We start from the raw sequence: 20,477 nt of genomic DNA, 5'->3' as shown, positions 1-20,477 counted from the left end.
TGAACTTCCCTGGGGAGAGCATTCCACAAATGGGGAGCCACTGCAAGAAAAAGGCCCATTCTTGTGTTGAAGAGCTGGTTTAACACCTGAGGCATTACTGGGTTAAGGGCTGTCTTCAGTAGGCCCATGGAGAGGGAAGTGGGGTACATTTCTACTGGGCCTCTGAGGGCTATCCTATGGGGTGAGGGCACCAGGGATCAGCTTCTGTTTGGGGTTTTGTATAACTTTATTTTATTTTATTTTTGGTTAATATTCTTTATTGATTAAAAAATTTGCATGTCTATACAAACATTATGTACTATCTCTTAAAAGGTAAAAAAAGAGAAAATTATATAAAATAGAAAATTTATAAAGAAAGGAAAAAATAAAAAATAAAGAAGTAACAAAGATAAGAAACAAAGAAATAATAAAAAAGAGTTATTTACATAGTATAAGTACTCATCAACACAAACCTTCTCATTATACTATTTGATATAACATTCTTTTTTACACAGGTTTACATTATATAATATCCTTTCTTTCTGCTTTGTATACATTCCGTTGATCTTTTTCTTTACAAATATCACTCAATTTCTGCTAATATGGAGTTATTTGTACAATAAAGTTTTACATAATTCTTAAATATTATCCATTCTCTAGTTGTTTTTTGTCTCGCTATTCCTCTAACTGATCCCATCAGTTTTGCTATTGTATAACTTTATTCTAACAGAATCCTGCCCTGAGCCTCAGACAAGTTCTACACGGTCCTGCTCTTTGGACACCTTCCTATGAACAGACTAGAATATTCGGAGGCTGACTGCCAACGTATAATTAAAGTGGGTCCCAAGTGTGGGTAAGTAGAAATGAATGACATCATTGCTTTTATCACATTGCAGGAGCAGGAAGAGGAAATAGAACCAAGCAAAGCATTTGGAGAAATCTCTCTGTGTGGAAATGCTAAAGAGGTTATTGCTATTTAGTTTAGACAGGAAATTATGACAGAAACTGTAAGGGGGGAAAAGCCCCACTGAAGCAAGTAGGACTAAATCCTGAGTAAAAATGCATAAGGCTGCACTGTTGGTAGGCTGAGGTCTTGGTACCATTCAGATATATTGGAGTAGAGCTTCCATCATCATCTATGACTGAAGGAGCATCTCCATCGTTCAGCCCAGATACTGAGGTCCAGCTCCAAGGGCCTTCTGGTGGTTCCCTCACTGTGAGAAGTGAAGTTACAGGGAACCAGGCAGAAGGCCTTCTCAGCAGGGCACCCTTCCTGTGGAAAGCCTTCCCATCTGATATCAAGGAGATAAATAACTATAAAACTTTTAGAAGACATCTGAAGGCAGCCCTGTGTCGGAACGTTTATAATGTTTTGTGTTTTAGAGCATGGACTTGTAAGGAGGTGGTGATGATGGAAGTAAGTTTTCTAAGTGGTTGTTTGCTTCCATTTCTAAATCTACTACCCAGAAGCTCCCACTTTTTTCTTATCATATGCTGCCCCCTCGTGCCCATTGTAAGGCATAGCATGCCAGGGAAGTTTACATTTGATTGGCCCAGTACAGAAGAGGAGCAAGTGACTTCATGCAGTTGCTCCACCAGGTGTCACGCTGATACCTTCATTAGAAAGCCTGACAGCGCAATATGTTCAGATCACAGCAAAGGAGAAAAGGAAGTGTGGTGCATGGGTGTGTGATTTAAAAAGCCAGGATATTTCAGGTCCAAAATGTTTCTAAGTGAAGTATTGGATTTTGCTATTGGAGCTCCAGCTGCAGAAGCACGTCTCTTAACAGAGGTAGCCCTCCTGATGCTGCTGGAGCACAATTCCCACAATCACCCTTGACCTTTGGGCATGCAAGCTGGGGTTGATGGGGGCTAGAGTCCCACAGCATCTGAGATGCCCATCTCTGCCTTAACTGGTGGTCACAAAGACTTACATCTCAAATCTTCCTTGGAGATATGACTGCAATATAATCTGCATCATCCCTGACCACTGACCATTCTGGTGGGGGGTTATGGGACTTGGAGCCTGTGCGTTCATATGGAGCCCCCAGTCGTCTCATGGACTATTGACCCATACACCACTAATCCTCTGCCACCAACCAAGTCCTCCCCGGTAAATCACTTAGTCTCAGTCAGGTTTTTAAGTTAACAATGAAGGTTTTAATTTATTACAAACACAAATAAACTTTAATTGCATTCGAAACGCTGTTGCCCTTTACCCTCTTAGTCATATTTTATTCTGTCTCTAACTCTTCTACCTCCCCTCACACAAGAACCGACTGCACTAACTGTCTCTCTATTTCCATCTGTCTGCCAACTGCTTTCCCAACTGCCTTTTCCCAACCAACCAACCAACCAACCAACCAACCCACCAAACCTCGGGCTAAGCCCTTTTATAAACAGGTAGGCTCCGCCTCTCACTTTTCTGTTGGTCTACCTATTAACCCTTTCTCTCCCCCTGTACATACATTTTCAAACAAACGGGCAAATGCCACAGAGCCCAGCAACATCTAGATGACCAGCAGCTACCTACCCCCTTGCTCTCTTTGGCACCAATGTTGCTTGTGTCTCACAGGTCCCACCATTGGAAGTCACAATATAGTCTCCACCCTTCCTTGTGACTGCTCCAGGGCTGATTCTTTCTGCCAGCTGTGAGGCAGTTGCTGTGGCACCAAACATACCATGTTATGGTAGCTGCTTAGCTCTGCCCTGTGGAGGCTACAGTTATGAAGGAAGATACCATTCCAGCTGCTCATCTCCTTGTTATTTCAGGAGGTCGTTGGCCAGCTGCTCTTATCAATGTAATCCATGAGCCACGTGCTAATTGCCTTTAGGATTATGATGGTACAGATCAGGACTTGCCAATATGAACCAATCTCAATTGAAGTCAATGGGAAATAATCTCTTTATGGAAATGTTCTTTAACCTTGGGTCCTCAGATGTTGGACTACAACACTGATCATCCCAGGTATATCCAATGGACAAAGATGCTGGGAATTGTAGTCCGCCAAGAGGTTCCATGCACATGTACATTTTCATCAGTTGATTACTTTAGTGCAGGGTTTCCCAAACTTGGGTCTCCAGTTGTTTTGGGGCTACAATTCCCATCACCCCTGATTACTGGTCATGTTAGGTAAGGATGATGGGAGTTGTAGTCCAAAAATAGCTGGGGACAAGTTTGGGAAACCCTGTCTTAGTATATGTGTGTGTGTGTGTGTGTGTGTGTGTGTGTGTAGGAGACAATGATTGATAGAACTTCCATATCCACTCAGACACCAAGCATTTTAATGGAATTAAATCACACATTTATTCGTCATTCTTTGTCAAGTTATGCAGTTCAGAAATCAAGTGTGCACCAGGAGTGGCCAGAATTATGTCCTCCATATGCTGTCAGATCACAACTCCCCTCATCCTTGACCAACATATGAAGAACATAAGAAGAGTCTGCTAGATCAGGCCAATAACACATCTAACCATTCTCAAAGTGGCCAGCCAGATGACTCTTTGAGGAAGCCACACATAGGATTCAACCACAAGAGCCCTCTCCCCTCTTGTGGCTTCCAACAACTGGTATTCAGAAGCATTATTGCCCCCAACAGTGCATAGCCACCATGGCTAGTAGCCATTGACAGACTTAAACCCCATGAATTTTCCCAGTCCTATTTATGATAGGATGTGGAAGTTGTAGTCTACCAAACTCTAGAGGGCACCAACTAGCTCAACATTTATTTTTGTCTTGTTTACTATACTCATGGAAGATACCTTCAAGGATGTTGCATAACCCTGCTCAATGCACTGCAGTGTGCAACTGACGCACAGGTGGTCATCCAGCCTCTGCTTAAATACCTCATGTCAGTGACTCCACTACCTCCTGTGTCAGTCTGTTCTGCTACAGATCATCTCTGGCGTTTAAGGAGCTTTTCCAATTCAAGATCTGCTTCCTTGAAGTTTCTGCCCATTAGTTCCAGCCCTGCTTTATAGAGCAGCATAAAAGAAACCTGCCCCAACTCATGATAACTCTTCATCTCATCCCATTCCTAAACTACCATGGGACTCTTCCCGTCACACCAGCTCTCACTTCCCACATTGACACCAGCACAACCAGAACTATGGAGGAAAACTAAGCAATGCCCAAACCATTTCACCTATATGCATTTGATGCTCAAAGAAGTCAAAACCGTGCAACAGTGTGACAAACCCTGTTTTTCAAAACTGCACCCCACATTGGTTATGGGGTGGGTGGGTTGTTGATAAGAGAAGATCCTCTATACACCTCATATTTCATTTTTTAAAATAAATAAGACCTAAGACCTAATGTGTGCAGATGTGTATGTGTTTGAACTGATAAAGTAAGACCACATGTTTCTTTCATTGCAACTTGCTTTTCTCAGTTAAAGCTTACATTGAATCATCAACCTTTTGAGATTAGATATAGATATAGATATAGATTAACCTAATGGATATATACAGTGGTATCTCGGGTTACATATGCTTCAGGTTACAAACTCCGCTAACCCAGAAATATTGCTTCAGGTTAAGAACTTTGCTTCAGGATGAGAACAGAAATTGTGTTCCAGTGGCGTGGCAGCAGCAGGAGGTCCCATTAGCTAAAGTGGTGCTTCAGGTTAAGGACAGTTTCAGGTTAAGTACGGACCTCTGGAACAAATTAAGTACTTAACCCGAGGTACCACTGTATATGCATATAGTCTATGCATATGTAGTGCCTTAAGAGATAACAGAAATGTATATTAAGGAGCCCCTCCCTTTGGAGGGGGCTCAGACTTTGGAAACTGATTCCTCTGAGTCAGCTTGCTGGCCAGTAAGCCAACATTAAACCTTTTGTTTATCCTCATTCGCTGCGTAGAGTCTTTCTTCAGCCCCAAACGTTGATTTTTGCAATGAGGAGCCCTGCTGGATCAGGCCAAAAGTCCATCTAGTTTTGCATCCTGTTTCTCATGGTGGCCAGCCAGATGTCTATGGGAAGCCCCCAGGAAGGGCCCTAAGACACCAGCCCCCCCATTTGTCTCCAGGATCTAGCATCCACAGGTACACTGCCTTATGACACAGAAGTTATGTTCTTAACTATCATGGATATTAACATAAGAGGAGCCCTGCTGGGTCAGACCAAAGGCCCATCTATTCAAGCAGACCCACAAGCAGACTTCAGATCCAGCAGCCCTCTCCTGAGCTGTGATTTCCATCAGTTGGTAATTCAGAGGCATATTACTGCCCCTGGCAGTGGAGCTAGAACAACCTGAATGGTTGTTTCTTTTGGCACAGGATTAGACAGCCACAGATAAACACAAAAATTTCTCCAGAGGGCAACTCCATCACATCACCAGCTCCTCCCCAATTTCAGCTTTTCTTTTCTTTTCAATTCATTTTAAAACCAAGGTGATTATAACTGCTTGTTTGGTCTACCACTCTCCCTGGGAATCCACTTATTATAGCAGGAAACTGCTTTGACCCTGAAGAAGTTCTACCAGACCTTTTGGGTCACACCTCAACATTCCTGGTATGTTCCAACTCTCAAAGGCGCTTTAGAAATTGCATGCTGGGTGGAATACAGTGGCGAAAAAAGTCTAGTTCAGCAACACTTATGATCGTAGCTTCCTTCCCACATCGCTTTGTGTCACCTGGCATCACCCCAAGCATGTTTCTATGTCCTAGCCCTTCTTTATAGCCAATTAAAGGAACCCACAAACTTCTCCACCTGCTCTCACTGGCATTCCATACAGTCAGCATTATCACATTTATCATTAATTCTTTTATTATTTTCACTCCACCTTACATAATAATAATAATAATAATAATAATAATAATAATAATAATAATAAATTTTATTTATATCCCGCCCTCCCCAGCCGAAGCCGGGCTCAGGGCGGCTAACAACAATAAAATAGTACAACATTCTAAAAACATTTCATTATAAAAATTAATTAAAATCCAATTGATGGCAACCATTAAGCTTAAGTTCTGTGAAGATTGCCAAAGGAGGGAGTCAGGCTGCGCCCTGACCAAAGGCCTGGTGGAACAGCTCTGTCTTGCAGGCCCTGCGGAAAGATGTCAAATCTCACAGGGCCCTTGTCTCTTGTGACAGAGCGTTCCACCAGATTGGAGCCGCAGCCGAAAAAGCCCTGGCTCTAGTTGAGGCCAGCCTAACCTCTCTGTGGCCTGGGACCTTCAGGATGTTTTTATTTGAAGACTGTAAGTTCCTCTGTGGGACATACCAGGAGAGGCGGTCCCGTAGGTACGAGGGTCCTGAGCCATATAGGGCTTTAAAGGTTAAAACCAGCACCTTAAACCTGATTCCGTACTCCACCGGGAGCCAGTGCAGCTGGTATAGCACCAGGTGAATGTGATCTCGCAGCGAGGACCCCATAAAGAGTCTCGCTGAGGCATTCTGCACCCACTGGAGTTTCTGGGTCAGTCTCAAGGGCAGCCCCACGTAGAGCAAGTTACAATAATCCAGTCTGGAGGTGACCGTCGCGTGGATCACAGTGGCTAGGTCAGGGCGAGAGAGGTAAGGAGCCAACTGCTTAGCTTGGCGGAGATGAAAAAATGCTGCCTTTGTTATAGCTGTAATCTGCGCCTCCATGGAGAGGGAGGTATCGAAGATTACACCCAAACTCTTAACGGACGGTGCTGGCACTAATTGCACCCCCGCAAGAGATGGGAGTTGCCCCCTCAATCCCATATCATCCCATCCCAGCCAGAGGACCTCTGTCTTCGAAGGATTTAACTTCAACCGGCTCCCACGTAACCATCCAGCCACAGCTTCCAAACATCTGATCAGTCTGTCTGGGGCTGAGTCAGGATGGCCATCCATCAACAGATAGAGTTGGATGTCATCGTCATACTTATGGCAACCCAGCCCAAAACTCCGGACAAGCTGGGCGAGGGGGTGCATAAAGATGTTAAAAAGCATCGGGGAGAGAATCGCACCCTGAGGCACTTCACACACCAAGGAGTGGCGCGATGACAATTCCCCCCCAAGGGCCACCCTCTGTTCCCGACCAGAGAGAAACGAGCGCAGCCATTGAAGGACTGTGCCCTGGATCTCCACGTCGGCAAGGTGGTGGTGGTCCAGGAGTTCGTGATCGACCATGTCGAAGGCTGCTGACAGGTCTAGAAGAATCAGCAGCCCTGACCCGCCTCGATCCAGCTGCCTGTGGAGATCATCTGTTAGGGCGACCAGAGCCGTCTCGGTCCCATGCAGTGGCGTAGTGTGGGGGGTGCAGGGGGGGGGCCAGCCGCACCGGGCGCAACATCTGGGGTTAGGGCAAATCCACGGGTTAGGGGGCGCAAATCCACGGGTTAGGGGGCACAAATCCACGGGTTAGGGGGCGCAAATTACTTGCCTTGCCCCGGGTGCTGACAACCCACGCTACGCCACTGGTCCCATGACCAGCACGGAAGCCGGACTGGAATGGATCCAGAGCCGATGTTTCATCCAGAAACCCACCCAGCTGTTCAGCAACCGCTCTCTCAATCACCTTACCCAGGAATGGAAGATTCGAAACCGGGCGGTAATTGGATAGATCTAAGGGATCTAATGATGTTTTCTTTAAGAGCGGGCGCACCACTGCCTCCTTCAGTTCCCTTGGGAATGTCCCGGTGCCAAGGGACAAATTGATGATATCCCCCAGGGTGGCCCGCACCTCATCTGGACACGCTCTAAAGAGCTCCTTCTCTTGTCATTCATAGCTTATCTGCTCAGGAATAACAAAAGCATCCAGTAGTGGAATGGTGAGTTTAGAAGTTCAGTGCCTCTTCGTGATAATTGCAGCCATGCTCCTTTCTAAATCTATGCAATATAATTATGCAATAATAATAATAATAATTAGGGATGTGTTGCAATGATCAATGCAGATCTCCATATATTGCCTTTCAACTTGATCTACTATATTTTGTGCATGAATATGGGCAGATGATTTGGAGTTTTCCAATATCTTCTTTTCAAGTGACTTAAGTTGTTCTTTTCTTGAAGTTCCACAGTACATGAGAGAACTTGCACATCATTCCCTTGAAACAGGAGCACCTTGTGTTTTAACATTCCTAAATGCTCAGCTTTGGAGCACATAGAACAACTCCTCCTTGGTGTTCTTTCAACACACCTTCTCCTGAGGGACCTTAGGAACCCATCCTCAGTGGCCAACTCTCACGCTGATTGGCTGCAATCAGCGCAAAGAGTGGAAAGACTTCTTCTCAGTGGCTAAAAAGTTCCCTTTTGTTCTGATCCCCTGCTGGGGATCTTCGGCTGCCTGTGACCCTGATCTACTAGATCCGCTGGACCTCTGAAAGTAATTAGGTTGGTTTGCTGCTATGTGCAAACTCACTGATTGCCCCATCTAATAGTGGTAGTCTCTATGTTATGGAGGAAGTGAAGTGGCTCAATGGTAGAGCAACTGCTTAGCACAGAGAAGGTACCACGTTCAACCCTCAACATCTCTAGGTAGGGCTGGGAAATGCTTCTAACCCTGGAGAGCTGCTGCCAGTTGATGTAGACCCCAGCTAGATGGACCCCAGTGGTCTGACTCAGTTTAAGGCAGCTTCCTGTGTTGCTATGTTCCTGGTTACTTGACATTCATTTTAATGCCATAACACAGAAATAAAAAATCTGCTTTGCATGAAGAGGGCTCCAGGTTCAATCCTCGGCATCTCCAGGTAGCTCTGGGAAAGAATTCCTCTTTGAAGCCCTTGTAAAGTTGTTGCCACTCAGTTTGGGAAATAATGAGCTCAATGGACTAATGGTCCAGGGTGTTATGGTCTGGCTACTTATGTTCTGAAAAACCACCGCCCCTTTGTTTCTGACCTGCTATAGAGGAACATAGGGACACTCTTCACAAGCCAGTTTTCCCATGGTGGATTTTCTCCTCTGAAGTGACCATGTCCAAGCATTAAAATCACCAATTGAGGTCCAGCTCAGGAATAGACAATGTGGTGTCTTCTAAATGTCCCTTTGTGGCATGGTGGCAAGGTAGAGATTGAAACCCTTTGCTTCTGTTTCTTATTAACCATGGTTTGAGGTGTTGTCTGAACCCTCTGTAGTTAATTGCTCAGTCTACTTCATTCCACCTAGATGAATCATATAACCATAGAATTGTAGAGTTGGAAGGGATTAATTCATTCTACTGCAGTATTTACTCCCTCCCTCCCTAATCTTAATCCAATGAGCCAATTTAACAAAGTTAATTAAAGTCCAGCATTTAATTTCCCACTCAACTTCTGTGGACACCTCAGTTTCCCCCCAGTGTTGAGCTATGAAAGCTCTTGTTGCCAATTAAAATAATAGTGCCCCTATTTTCATTAAATGATTAGTGCCTTATGGGTTATCCAAAGCCTGCCTGGCCTGTGGCAAGGTCTAGTGGAGTAGCAGAGTCATTGCTACATCCTCAGTCCTACACCACCTGGGGCAGAACATCTGAAACTGTCTTATACCAAGTGAGACCATTGGTCCATTGCCTCTGCTGTCTGGCAGCAGTTCTCCCTGGTTTCAGACTCGGGAAATTCACAGCCATACCTGCAGATTCTTGGGATTGAATTTGGGACCTTCTGCATCTAAAGCAGGTGCTCTACCATTGAGTTACTGTCCTTAAGGCTCATTCTCATTTCTTTTTGGTATGAGATTTCTTTCGATCGTCCATGACTTCTAGGCATCGGTCCAAGTGGGGGTTATTTGGTTTTGCTGCTTTCCCTAGAAAAAGCCTGTGGTTTAGCACTGAATCAGAACAAAAGTCAATCCGCAAAAAAGATTGGCATTTCTTCCAATTCAGCACTAAACTGAGGGGTTTCCCGGTGAAAGCAGTGGAACCCCAAAATAACCCACTACTACTATGTGGGCTGGTTTTGATCCCAACCAGCTGTGTTGCATGTTATATCCCCTTGGTTATGTGCTATGGAGCTCAGTGACATTGCAAGACCTGAGTGGGCTCTCGTTTGCATCCCACTTCCTTCATCTGCACATCTTGGGTTCTATTTATTGGTCACAGTCAAGTGTGACAGAATGCTGTGTAGTGTCAGATATAAGCTTGACTTTCTGTTTGTAGTATTTATCTGCATTTGTGTGGAGGAAGGACCAAATGCTGGGTGTGTGGACAATAAAACAACATGAGAAGACTGGAATTATGATGCAAAGCAAGCTTTTATTTATTGGGTTGGTTATTATTCTTGTCGTTTGAATTTTTTGGATCGTAAACTGGATTGTATCATTGCAAAACTGCTGGCTTTCATCTGAGTGAAAGGACATAGGCAGAGATCTAAAGAATGTTTCTATTGTCACGTTGGAGACAAAATATATCTATATCACAATAAGTGGCCACAGCATAAATCGTTGGATCTGCCTTTAGAGAGACAACAGTCCGGAGCAAGTAGAGAGCAGTTTAACAGAAGCAGGTACAGGATTGCTTTGCAGAAGTGCTGAGAACCCACTGATTCCTTCTGGGATTCTTCAGGGCTCAGCATTTCCGAAAGCAGAGCCCGGCAAAGCTTAATGATGCATTTGTTGCGCCTGCATTGGTTCTTTACGTTCCACTAGAAGGTCCTCTCCAGGGCTTAGCAGGGTCCGCAGGGTCCGCAGGGTCCACAGATGCTGTTCCTTCGGACGATGGGGTAAGAGAAGCTTCCACGCCTGGATCCGTAGCCATAGCATGGCTGATAGCAGCTAGAGCCACGGCCATAGAGGCCCCCATAACCGCAGCCGCCATATCCGTACCCACCATAGCCCAAGCCACCATATCCGCCTTGTGGGTAGCAACCACGGCCACCGTAACCCCAGCCGCCATAACTTATTGGCTGGTAGCAAATACGTCCGCAACCCTGACCACCATAGCCCCAGCCTCTGGAACCAAAACCGCCATAGCTCAGTGGCTGATAGCAACCACTGCCATAGCTGTAGCCTCGCCCGTAACCTCCTTGCCCGTAGCCACCATAGCCACCATAGCAGCTTCCGGAGCTATAGCGGATTCTGCGCCCAGAGCCTCCATAACAACTTCCAGAGCTGTATCCATGCCCAGAGCTGTAGCCATGCCCAGAGCCTCCATAGCAGCTGCTGGAGGAGGTGGTGGGTCTGCAATAACCTGGGTCACACTGGGATTGGTGCTTGAAGGAGCTCATGTTGCTTGGAGAAGGAGTTGGATCTGAAACAACACAGTGCAGAGCAGAGTCAACTTGGAGGAACTTCAGACTAGGCAGAGCGAAGTTCAGAAAGGGTCAAGTACTGGAATGGAGTAACACTGAGGGGAACACAATACTGTGGGCTGGATCAAACTAAGGCCACATTCTCACCATAGATGTAAAAGCATTGTGGCATCACTTGCAACAATCATGGCTTCCTCCAAAGAATTCTGGGAGCTGTGGTTTGTTAAGGCTGTCAGAAGTCTGCCTCTTATTCCCCTCACAGAGTTATAGTTCTCAGAGTAGTTTAACAAGACTTCTTCACAGGGAACTCTGGGAATTGTGTCTCTGTGAGGGGAATAGGGAGTCTCTTGACAATTCCCAGCACTTTTAACAAACTACACCTCCCAGAATTATTGCATACAATCCTGAAGGTTCCAAACCCTTTTGCCATTAGAGGGTTAAAGGTAAAGGTAAAGGGACGCCTGACCATTAGGTCCAGTCGTGACCGACTCTGGGGTTGCAGCGCTCATCTCGCTTTATTGGCCGAGGGAGCTGGCGTACAGCTTCCAGACAACTCAACTATATTCAGAGTATACCCACTGAAATTAATAGACTCTACTACGTTAACCACATGAATTGACCTAATCTAATGTAGATGGATACAAACCGGGTATTAAGATGGTTGAAAACTGGAGCTGAGTTTTGTTGGAGAACTGCAACTCCTGCCAGCCACACCAAACACAGCCAATGGCCAGGGATGAAGGAAAATATATTTCAGCAACAGCAGAAGTGCCATATTCCCTAAGCTGGAAATCGAGAGGAATTTAATCTAAGGCAAGAGGGAGGAAGTTGGACTCCACCTCTCATCATTCCTGGTATCTGGCAATGCTGACCAAGGCTGATAATTCGTTTGTTATATTTCTATCCCCGCTTTCCTCTAAGGAGTTCATAGCGGTGTACATGCTTCTCTGCTTCCCATTTTATCCTCACAACAATCCATTGAGGTATGTTAGGCTGAGAGACAGTGGCTGGCCTAAGGTCACCTAGTGAATTTCCTGGCTGAGTGGGGACTTGAAACCTGGTCTCCCAGGTCTTAGTCCAACACTCTTCCTACAACACAACACTGGAGTCCAGCACCATCTGTTCTAAAACCTACAGCCAAGATATTTTCAAATAAGTAAATAAGGACTAGGAGAGGAATCATATGAAAGAAAGACAAAGTCAAGTAATGTACTTCTGAGAGCCAACCACCACTGCCACATTAGGAAAACAATAGGAATCAAATAAAGCTCTGAAGCATCACTAAAAGACTGGATCACTGCAAGGACTTACTTGGACTTCTGAACGATGGATATCAAGTGAGGATGCTGGAGAAGTGTTGGATGCCTTGCCCTTTTATACCCTATCCGGGCAATCTTTTGATTATGAGACATCCCTCGTGCACAGGATTTTCAAATCCTAATTAATTATCAGCCCAGGTAGGCCACGCTCACTCACACAGATGCAACATCCTAATTGCTTTAATTGTCTTTTCCTCCCTCCTTTGGGGCTATTAGTTTATCAAAGGCATCTCAGTGTCAACTCAGCATGCAATGCTCGTCAACACCCTCCTGCTCTTTCATATTTTAACAAGCTGGGGGATAGACATAATGCTACCCTTGGATGGCCATTGCTAAATTTTGGGTAGGGATGGTCATGCTGAACTGGGTGAACCCAGCATTCTACAAAACCTACTGTGGAAGAGCTTGACAAATCCCAGTTGGTCAGCCATGCCCTCCTTCTAGTCCACATGTGTCACAATTAAAAGCATGCATCATTTTCCTCATTGTATCTTGGTGTGCTTCATGTTGGTGTGCTCACACTATCGACAAGGGATGCACCATTGAGCAGGAGTGACTTGCAATTGAGGAAAGGGTCCAATTTGGACCCACATGCCTGGGCCAAACCTCCAATGGCCTTTATCAACATAGTGGCATGCCACAAGCCCAATCTAATTTATGATGGTTGTGGGGGTTTTGTAGACACCGAAAAAAACCTTCTGATGATGACAGTGGACCAGATTACTATGGAAGGTGGTGGGCTCTTCTTCACTGGAGATATTTAAACAGATGTTGGATGGTCATCTGTCGGGGATTCTTTAGCTGTGATTCCTGCATTGTAAGGCATTAGACTAAATGGGGTCCCTTCCAACTCTATAATTCTCTTATTCTGTAATTCTATCTTTCTTTTTCTTTTTAAAGAAGATAATGCTTATAATGGGAATGCCATTTTCTGGAATGAAATCCCCTCCACTAGATTTATGTTAAAGTGATCAGACCACACTACCTACCTTTAAACTACACCAACAAGATGGACTAAACCGATTCAAGCTCAAAGCTCTTAACAGAGCCTCCAAGTGTCCCTATTTTCCAGGGACAGCCCTGGATTTACAAAAGCCATCCTGGTTTCTTATTTAATCCTGGAATGTCCCACTTTTCCTAGGATGTCCCTATTTTCACCAGAGAAATGTTGGAGGGTATGGAGTTATTTAACCGCCGAGCCATCTGAAGGCATGTATAGGGAAGTTTTTTTAAAAAAAAATGTTTAATGTTTTATTATACTTTCATATGTGTTGGAAGCTGCCACTCAGTCAGATGGGTGTTATATAAACAATAATATTAATAAGATTATGGAATAGGGTACTCCTATTTTCTTTGGAGAAATGTTGGAGGGTATGCACCTAACACTAATGAAGAGTGAATTTAATACAGTCAAATTTAAAGTCTGGAAGATGAGGGCTAGGCAATGTTCATACATTCGGCAGCCATGACTTATCTGAAGATTTTATAAAGATCTACCAGCTTCCACCACTGAATGCAGTGGGGAGAGGAGGAGCTCCCTTTCATTTGTGGGGTGGCCCAGCAAGGCTGCAGCAGGAGCTCAGGGCTTCTTCCTAAAACCAGTTTGCCCTCAGACCCAATCCAGTTGCCATATTATAGCATGGAGCCCAACTCCAGAAGAGATCCTATCATCACCATCATGTGTGGTCAGTGCCCATCATAAAGTTGGTTCCATTTATGAGCAAACTATTCCCAATGTTGACAAGTGATGCCCAGTGATTATTCTTATACATTATATTAACATTGTCTCAATGTAGGTACATCTACATAGTGCATGCATATTAGATATCAAATCAAATCAGAGGTGTTGACTTAGGTGGCTTTAATAGGACTTCAAGAGGAAGAAGAGAGGTCTACCAATGGCTCTTAGCCACACTAGTTAAAAGGAAGTTCTGTATTCACAGTGCTCTTCTGAATACCAGATGTTGAAGAGGAACAACCAGATGGAAAGGCTGTTTTCTTCCTGCCCCACTTGTGGGCTTCCGAGTGGCATCTGATTGGCTGCTGTGGAAAACAGGATGCTGGACTAGAATAGACCTTCGGTCTGATCCAGCAGGCCACTTCTTATGCATCCAGAATGGGATTAAAGGGCCCTTCTTTGTCAGCACCACAGGACTGGGAGAAATGTCTCCTCATTCAGTGTGTGTGTGTCTCCTAAAGGATGCAGCAATGCCCGTGCATCCATTGGGCTGGCATGGATAAGTCTAGCCATGTCTTACAACCGTGATATCTCAATGGGATTCGCCGCATTCAGAAGCAATCCACCTCTGAATATTTAATATTGGAAGCAAATGGAAGGGAAGGATATGTGCAGTCTTGATTGGCTTCTGGGTATCATTGTGCCAACCACTTTGCAATGCAGGATGGACCTTTTGTTCTGATTCAGTAGGGGTATTGTGTTTTTTATGTGACATTGTTCCTATTCCCTGCTCCATTTCTCTTTTTTAAAAGAAATATAAGGTTCTGTCCAGATATAACCTACTGAGAATAGATGCACTGAAATCAACAGCTGTGGCTGACTAATCTCACAAGCCCACTCCACAATAATCCAAAGCAGAGCTGATAGTGTAGCTGCCCTTGTTCTGTGGAACAGCATTCCTGTCAAGATATGTGAGGCACCCATTAGATCTACTGTTTCCAGGGAGTGAAAATCGAAGGCATTTTTGTTCAAACAGCCTTTTCCAGCTGGATAAATGGTTCCTTGACATTGGTGTCTATTTCGCATTGTTTTAGATTTGTACTGGGGACGCGGGTGACACTGTGGTCTAAACCACAGAGCCTAGGACTTGCCATCAGAAGGTGGGCGGTTCGAATCCCCATGATGGGGTGAGCTCCCGTTCCTTAGTCCCAGCTCCTGCCCACCTAGCAGTTTGAAAGCATGTCAAGTGCAAGTAGATAAATAAGTATCGCTCTGGCTAGAAGGTAAACAGTGTTTCCGTGTGCTGCTCTGGTTCACCAGAAGCGGCTTAGTCATGCTGGCCACATGACCCGGAAGCTGTCTGCAGACAAATGCCGGCTCCCTCGGCCTATAGAGCGAGATGAGCGTCGCAACCCCAGAGTCGTCTGCGACTGGACTTAACGGTCAGTGGTCCCTTTACCTTTACCTTTTAGATTTGTATAAAGTGTATCAGCTGTTTTTTTTGTTGTTGTTTAAATCTTTTTCTTTTCTGTTTCTACTGTACATCACTTTGAGGCAACTGTAGCAGGTAATTCATTAGGAATTGGACCTTTGGGTCCCTGGCAACTCTCCAGTTCTATGGAAGACTATGAGTCATGGGGGTGGGGGGGAGAGAGAGTGTGTGAATTCAGCAGTGCTTAATTTGTTTTTTGCTTGTTAGTTTGTTAATGTTCTTAATATCGTTTTGTGGGTTATGAGGGCTGTAATGCTTTGTGAATTTTATAATAGTACTTGTGGTTGTGCCGTTCGGCCTATTTTCAAAAAGTTCTTTTGTTAATAGTGTTTTATAGAAGGTGGCTGTTTTACTGATGACTTGCAATTGTTTTACTGATTGTTTGTTAATTATTTTATATTATTTATGTTGTACCTAATTGTGATGCTCTACTATGTCGTTATTTACTGTATGGAAGCTGCTTTGTCACTTGTGTGAGCGAAATGTAACATACCCTCCAACATTCTTTGGATGATAATAGGGGCATTTCTCACTCTTCCCCAACTGACCCTCCTCGACCCTCCATTTTTTTGTCCCCCCACTCACAAAGCATTTGCTATCAGAATAATGGTGAGTATCACCACCGCTTCACCAACGAGAAACAGTACACATGCCCTCCACTGTCCTGAGAACACCTTTTAATCCTTATTTTATTTGGGCTTCCGGTTTTTGTCGTGAACAGGCAGGGAGTGAGGAAAATCTCTGGAGGAGTTTTCCAAGTAATACAGGGGCTTGGGGGTGCCGCAAAGGCACTGCGCCCCCCAAAAATCTCAAGGGGGAGACCCTTGGGGGAGAGATACCCAGCCGTGTGGATGCGGTCAGCTGTTTTTTCAGGGTTTTTTTTTTCTTGGAAGATCTCGAGGCAGCGAAACCGCTAGCACAAAAGGGAGAGCAACGATCCTGTATTACGATTTTTTTTGTCCCCCCACTCACAAAGCATTTCCTATCAGAATAATGGTGAGTATCACCACCACTTCACCAACGAGAAACAGTACACATGCCCTCCACTGTCCTGAGAACACCTTTTAATCCTTATTTTATTTTATTCTTTAGTAGATTTACAAAATAAAGCACACACCAATAAATACATTTTAGAAAGGGGGGGGCAAAATTAGACTCAGATGCAGAATCAGATGCTGATGCTGATTTAAAAAGACTCATTGCACTCCACTCTGTTCCCCTGCTCACTGTGTGTGACTTTTGGCCAGTCACTGCCTTCCAGCCTAAACTACCTCACAGTAATCTTGTAGGGATTAAATGAGGATGGGTAGAGCCACGTATCTATATGCAGTAGATTTTATATAGTAATAATTTATATAGTAAATAAATTATATGTATTATATAATTATATATACTATATAAATTATATAGCAAATTATATATACTATATTATATAGCAATAATAGATTTTATATAGTAATAATTTTATTTGTATGCCACCTTTCCACAGTTCAAGCGATGCTCGAGGCAGCTTACAACATTTCGTTTCATTTTTTATTTAATTACGTTTGTATATTGCCCTTCATCCAAAGATCTCAGGGTGGTTCCCACGGCAGAAAAATACAAGATAAGAACACAAAATGCATAATAAAAACAAAACAAAACAATAACCTGCCGTCCCACAAACACATTTAAAAGTATATAGGATGTTAATCAGGCAAAGGTTTGGTTGAAGAGGGATGTTTTTGCTTGGCACCTATCACGAACGCACCAGGTGAGCTTTCCTGGGGAGAGCATACCACAAATGGGGAGAAACTACAGAAAAGGCCTATTCTCTTGCCATCCTCCTGACCTCTCGTAGAGGAGGCACATGAAGAAGGGCCTCCTATGATGATTGCAGGGTCCAGATAGGTGAAGAAATACATAACTGCAACATAACAAAAGTAGTCATAAACAATAAATAGAACATCACAACCGGACTGAATAATTTCCACATGAATCTCAAGATCTAAAATAAAAATAATAAAATCCAGCAACAACCTCCCTCAAGCTACCTTGAGCACTTTGTATATGCCACCTTGAGCTCTATGGAGAGAAAAGCAAGAAATAACTAAATTCAATTTCATTTATTTTAAGGGGTTTCCTCTGAGCAGGTCTTACTCGGATGCAACCTATACTGCTCATTCTTTCAAAGAAAAATGCATAATTCAATTTCAAATGGGGATTGCTTTGAGTGATTTGGAGGCCACATTTTGATACGGTTGTGATGTACCCTTGGCCCTTAGGCAGATAAAGAAAAGAAAAGAACAAATACATAAATTAAAAAGAGAAATGGAGTGGGGTGGAGTTAAGCTATCAAAATTTCTTGTAAGGTGAAAAAATGCCACTTTTTGCTTTAAATCAGGCAATCTCCACAGGGGTTGTCAGGGTGAAATGCCCCCTGTGTTCCGGGCTGCCAGTCCCAAGTTGTTATTCTATTTATTTCATAAATTTATAAATTGCTTGATTGAGGGGGAGAGGAACCCTCAAAGAAATATATTGCTTAGCCTGTTGGACTAGGACTTGGGAGAGGCGATGAGACCTTGGGTCAATCAACACCTCTCAGCCGAATCTAACTCGCAAAATTCTTTTGAGGATTAAATAAGGAACAAGAGAACCATAAACACCCCATTGAGCTCCCTGAAGAAAGAAAGAAAGAAAGAAAGCACTATCAAGGCAATAAAAAGAAATAAAGAAAATCTGTGCTACAGAACGTGTCGTTGTACACCATCAAGATTTTTTTAAGGTCAAAGTTGTTATATTGCATGGAAATGTATAAATACAAGTTAACAACTGGTTCTTAATACGATATTTTGCGCTGCCAGGGCTTTGAGTATCATATGATTCATGCACCGGAGATCTTTGAAGTCTTGGGGCCACACCCTTTAATCAGGTAATCCCTCCCGCGTGTCTAAATCAGCGGGAACATGTGAAGTTGAGCTTCCTCAAAGTGAACATCAACTCCTTGCTGACTCATCTGGTAATAGGATGGAGGAGTCCAAACTTCTAAAGTGTTGTCATCAAGGATGGAAATACTGACAATACTGACAATATATTATTTTTTCTTGCAACATTTTTTGGGGGTTATTATAGAATCATAGTTGGAAGTCAAGAATCACAGCTAAAGAATCCCTGACAAATGGACATCCAACCTCTGTTGGATGAGAGAGAGAGTCCAAAACCTTCTGAGGTAGTCCATTGTACTGCTGAACAGCTCTTACCACCAGAAAGGTCTTCCTAATGTTTAGTTGGAATCTCTGTTCTTGTACCCTGAATCATAGAGATGCGGGTGGCGCTGTGGTCTAAACCACTGAGCCTCTTGGGCTTGCCGATCGGAAGGTTGGCGGTTCGAATCCCCGCGACGGGGTGAGCTCTCGTTGATTTGTCCCAGCTCCTGCCAACCTAGCAGTTCGAAAGCATGTCAGTACAAGTAGATAAATAGGTACTGCTAAGGTGATTCTGTGTGCTCTGGTTTCCGTCATGGTGTCCCGTTGCGTCAGAAGCGGTTTAGTCATGCTGGCCACATGATCCAGAAAGCTGTCTGTGGACAAATGCCGGCTCCCTCGGCCTGAAAGCGAGATGAGCGCCGCAACCCCAGAGTCATCTTTGACTGGACTTAACCGTCCATGGGTCCTTTACACTACCTGGAATCCATTGATTTGGGTTCTACCCTCTGGAGCAGTAGAAAACAAGCTTGCGCCATCTTCTATGAAATGTGACAGAATTTGGGACAGTATACTAGCATAAAGTTATTTCCTGCTGTTTTCATGGGGGAATCATAGGGGAACACAAACAAAGGGTGGCCAGTGATGATTGTTGTGCCACACCATACCCACTGGTTAGCACAACATGCCGACATATTGATCAAAAGCCACCCTTCCATAACACAACAGGTACTGCCATGTGAAAGGAATATTAGAAAACAGGGCAGAAGAACTAACATTATAAGCAGGAAAACTAATATGATATTCCCTGTGTCTCTATGCACCTTCTATGCTTCTACTTAGAATAACTCAGCTGGATACAATGCAGAATATTTAGAAGGTGTAAACTGAAATGATTTGGCATACCTGTATGTTAGACATGCTCCTTAATTTCAACGGGGCTACTCTTAGTGGACTAAACTGGGCTACTCTTAGTGGGACTAAAGTTGGACGCAACCCAAAGTGTCTACTTCCTGTGTCCTGGAATAGCTTGTCTTGTGTTCTTCCAAAGTCAGGTGTGTTTAATAACCTAACCATGATGACTTTGAGGATAGGGGAAATAAACTTGATCTGCAAAGACTTAATCTCCCCCCGCAATCTTCTTGGGCTTATTACAGAATAGCTGGGTCTCAGTACACATTCAGCATCATTTGCTATCTAGATAAGAAGTCATGGGTTGGGGAGGAACAGAAGTGGTGCTCTAGTAATTGATGTTCAAGCAGCCAAGCAAGCATCAAGGTGGCTTCAGCTTGGAACTGGTCCCACAAGTGGAAAACAAGGAAGAAAACCTGAAGTACTGAGGTGCACCAGCACAAGCACAGTTGTCCCCAGACCTGTTATGCTGTTTAACAGTTCAAAATCAACCACCAAACCTGTGAAATGGGAGGTTGTGCTAAACAGAGTGTGTGCTGTTGTTTTTGCATAATTCCATCTATGCATTTGTAGTAGAGTGAGGCTTCGGTTCATGTGCTGTAGACTCAAGATATGGCTCCCTCCTCCTGTTGGATTCAACCTATGGTGCGTGAGGGTCCCTGAACCTATTATGGAAGGATATCTCATCCAGTCTTGTGAAGCTCAGCCCTCAAGAACAGGGAGAAAGAGGTTCAAACCTATCAGAAAGACCTGCAGAGCAGTGTTACCCATGGAGA

At 44.1% G+C, this 20,477-nt stretch overlaps 1 long non-coding RNA gene across 2 annotated transcripts in view; it reads right to left on the bottom strand.

The window, feature by feature from the left end:
• LOC310751943 overlaps positions 1 to 20,477 on the bottom strand; it is a 414,687-nt gene that overhangs the window by 243,250 nt on the left and 150,960 nt on the right. The gene's annotated exons all lie outside the window — the stretch shown is intronic.

This window comes from Podarcis filfolensis, assembly GCF_964270895.1.
Source record: "Podarcis filfolensis genome assembly, chromosome: 16".
NCBI classification, from domain to species: Eukaryota; Metazoa; Chordata; class Lepidosauria; order Squamata; family Lacertidae; genus Podarcis; species Podarcis filfolensis.
Note: the sequence above shows the minus strand (reverse complement) of the source record. Positions and strands in the feature narration are given on the sequence as shown.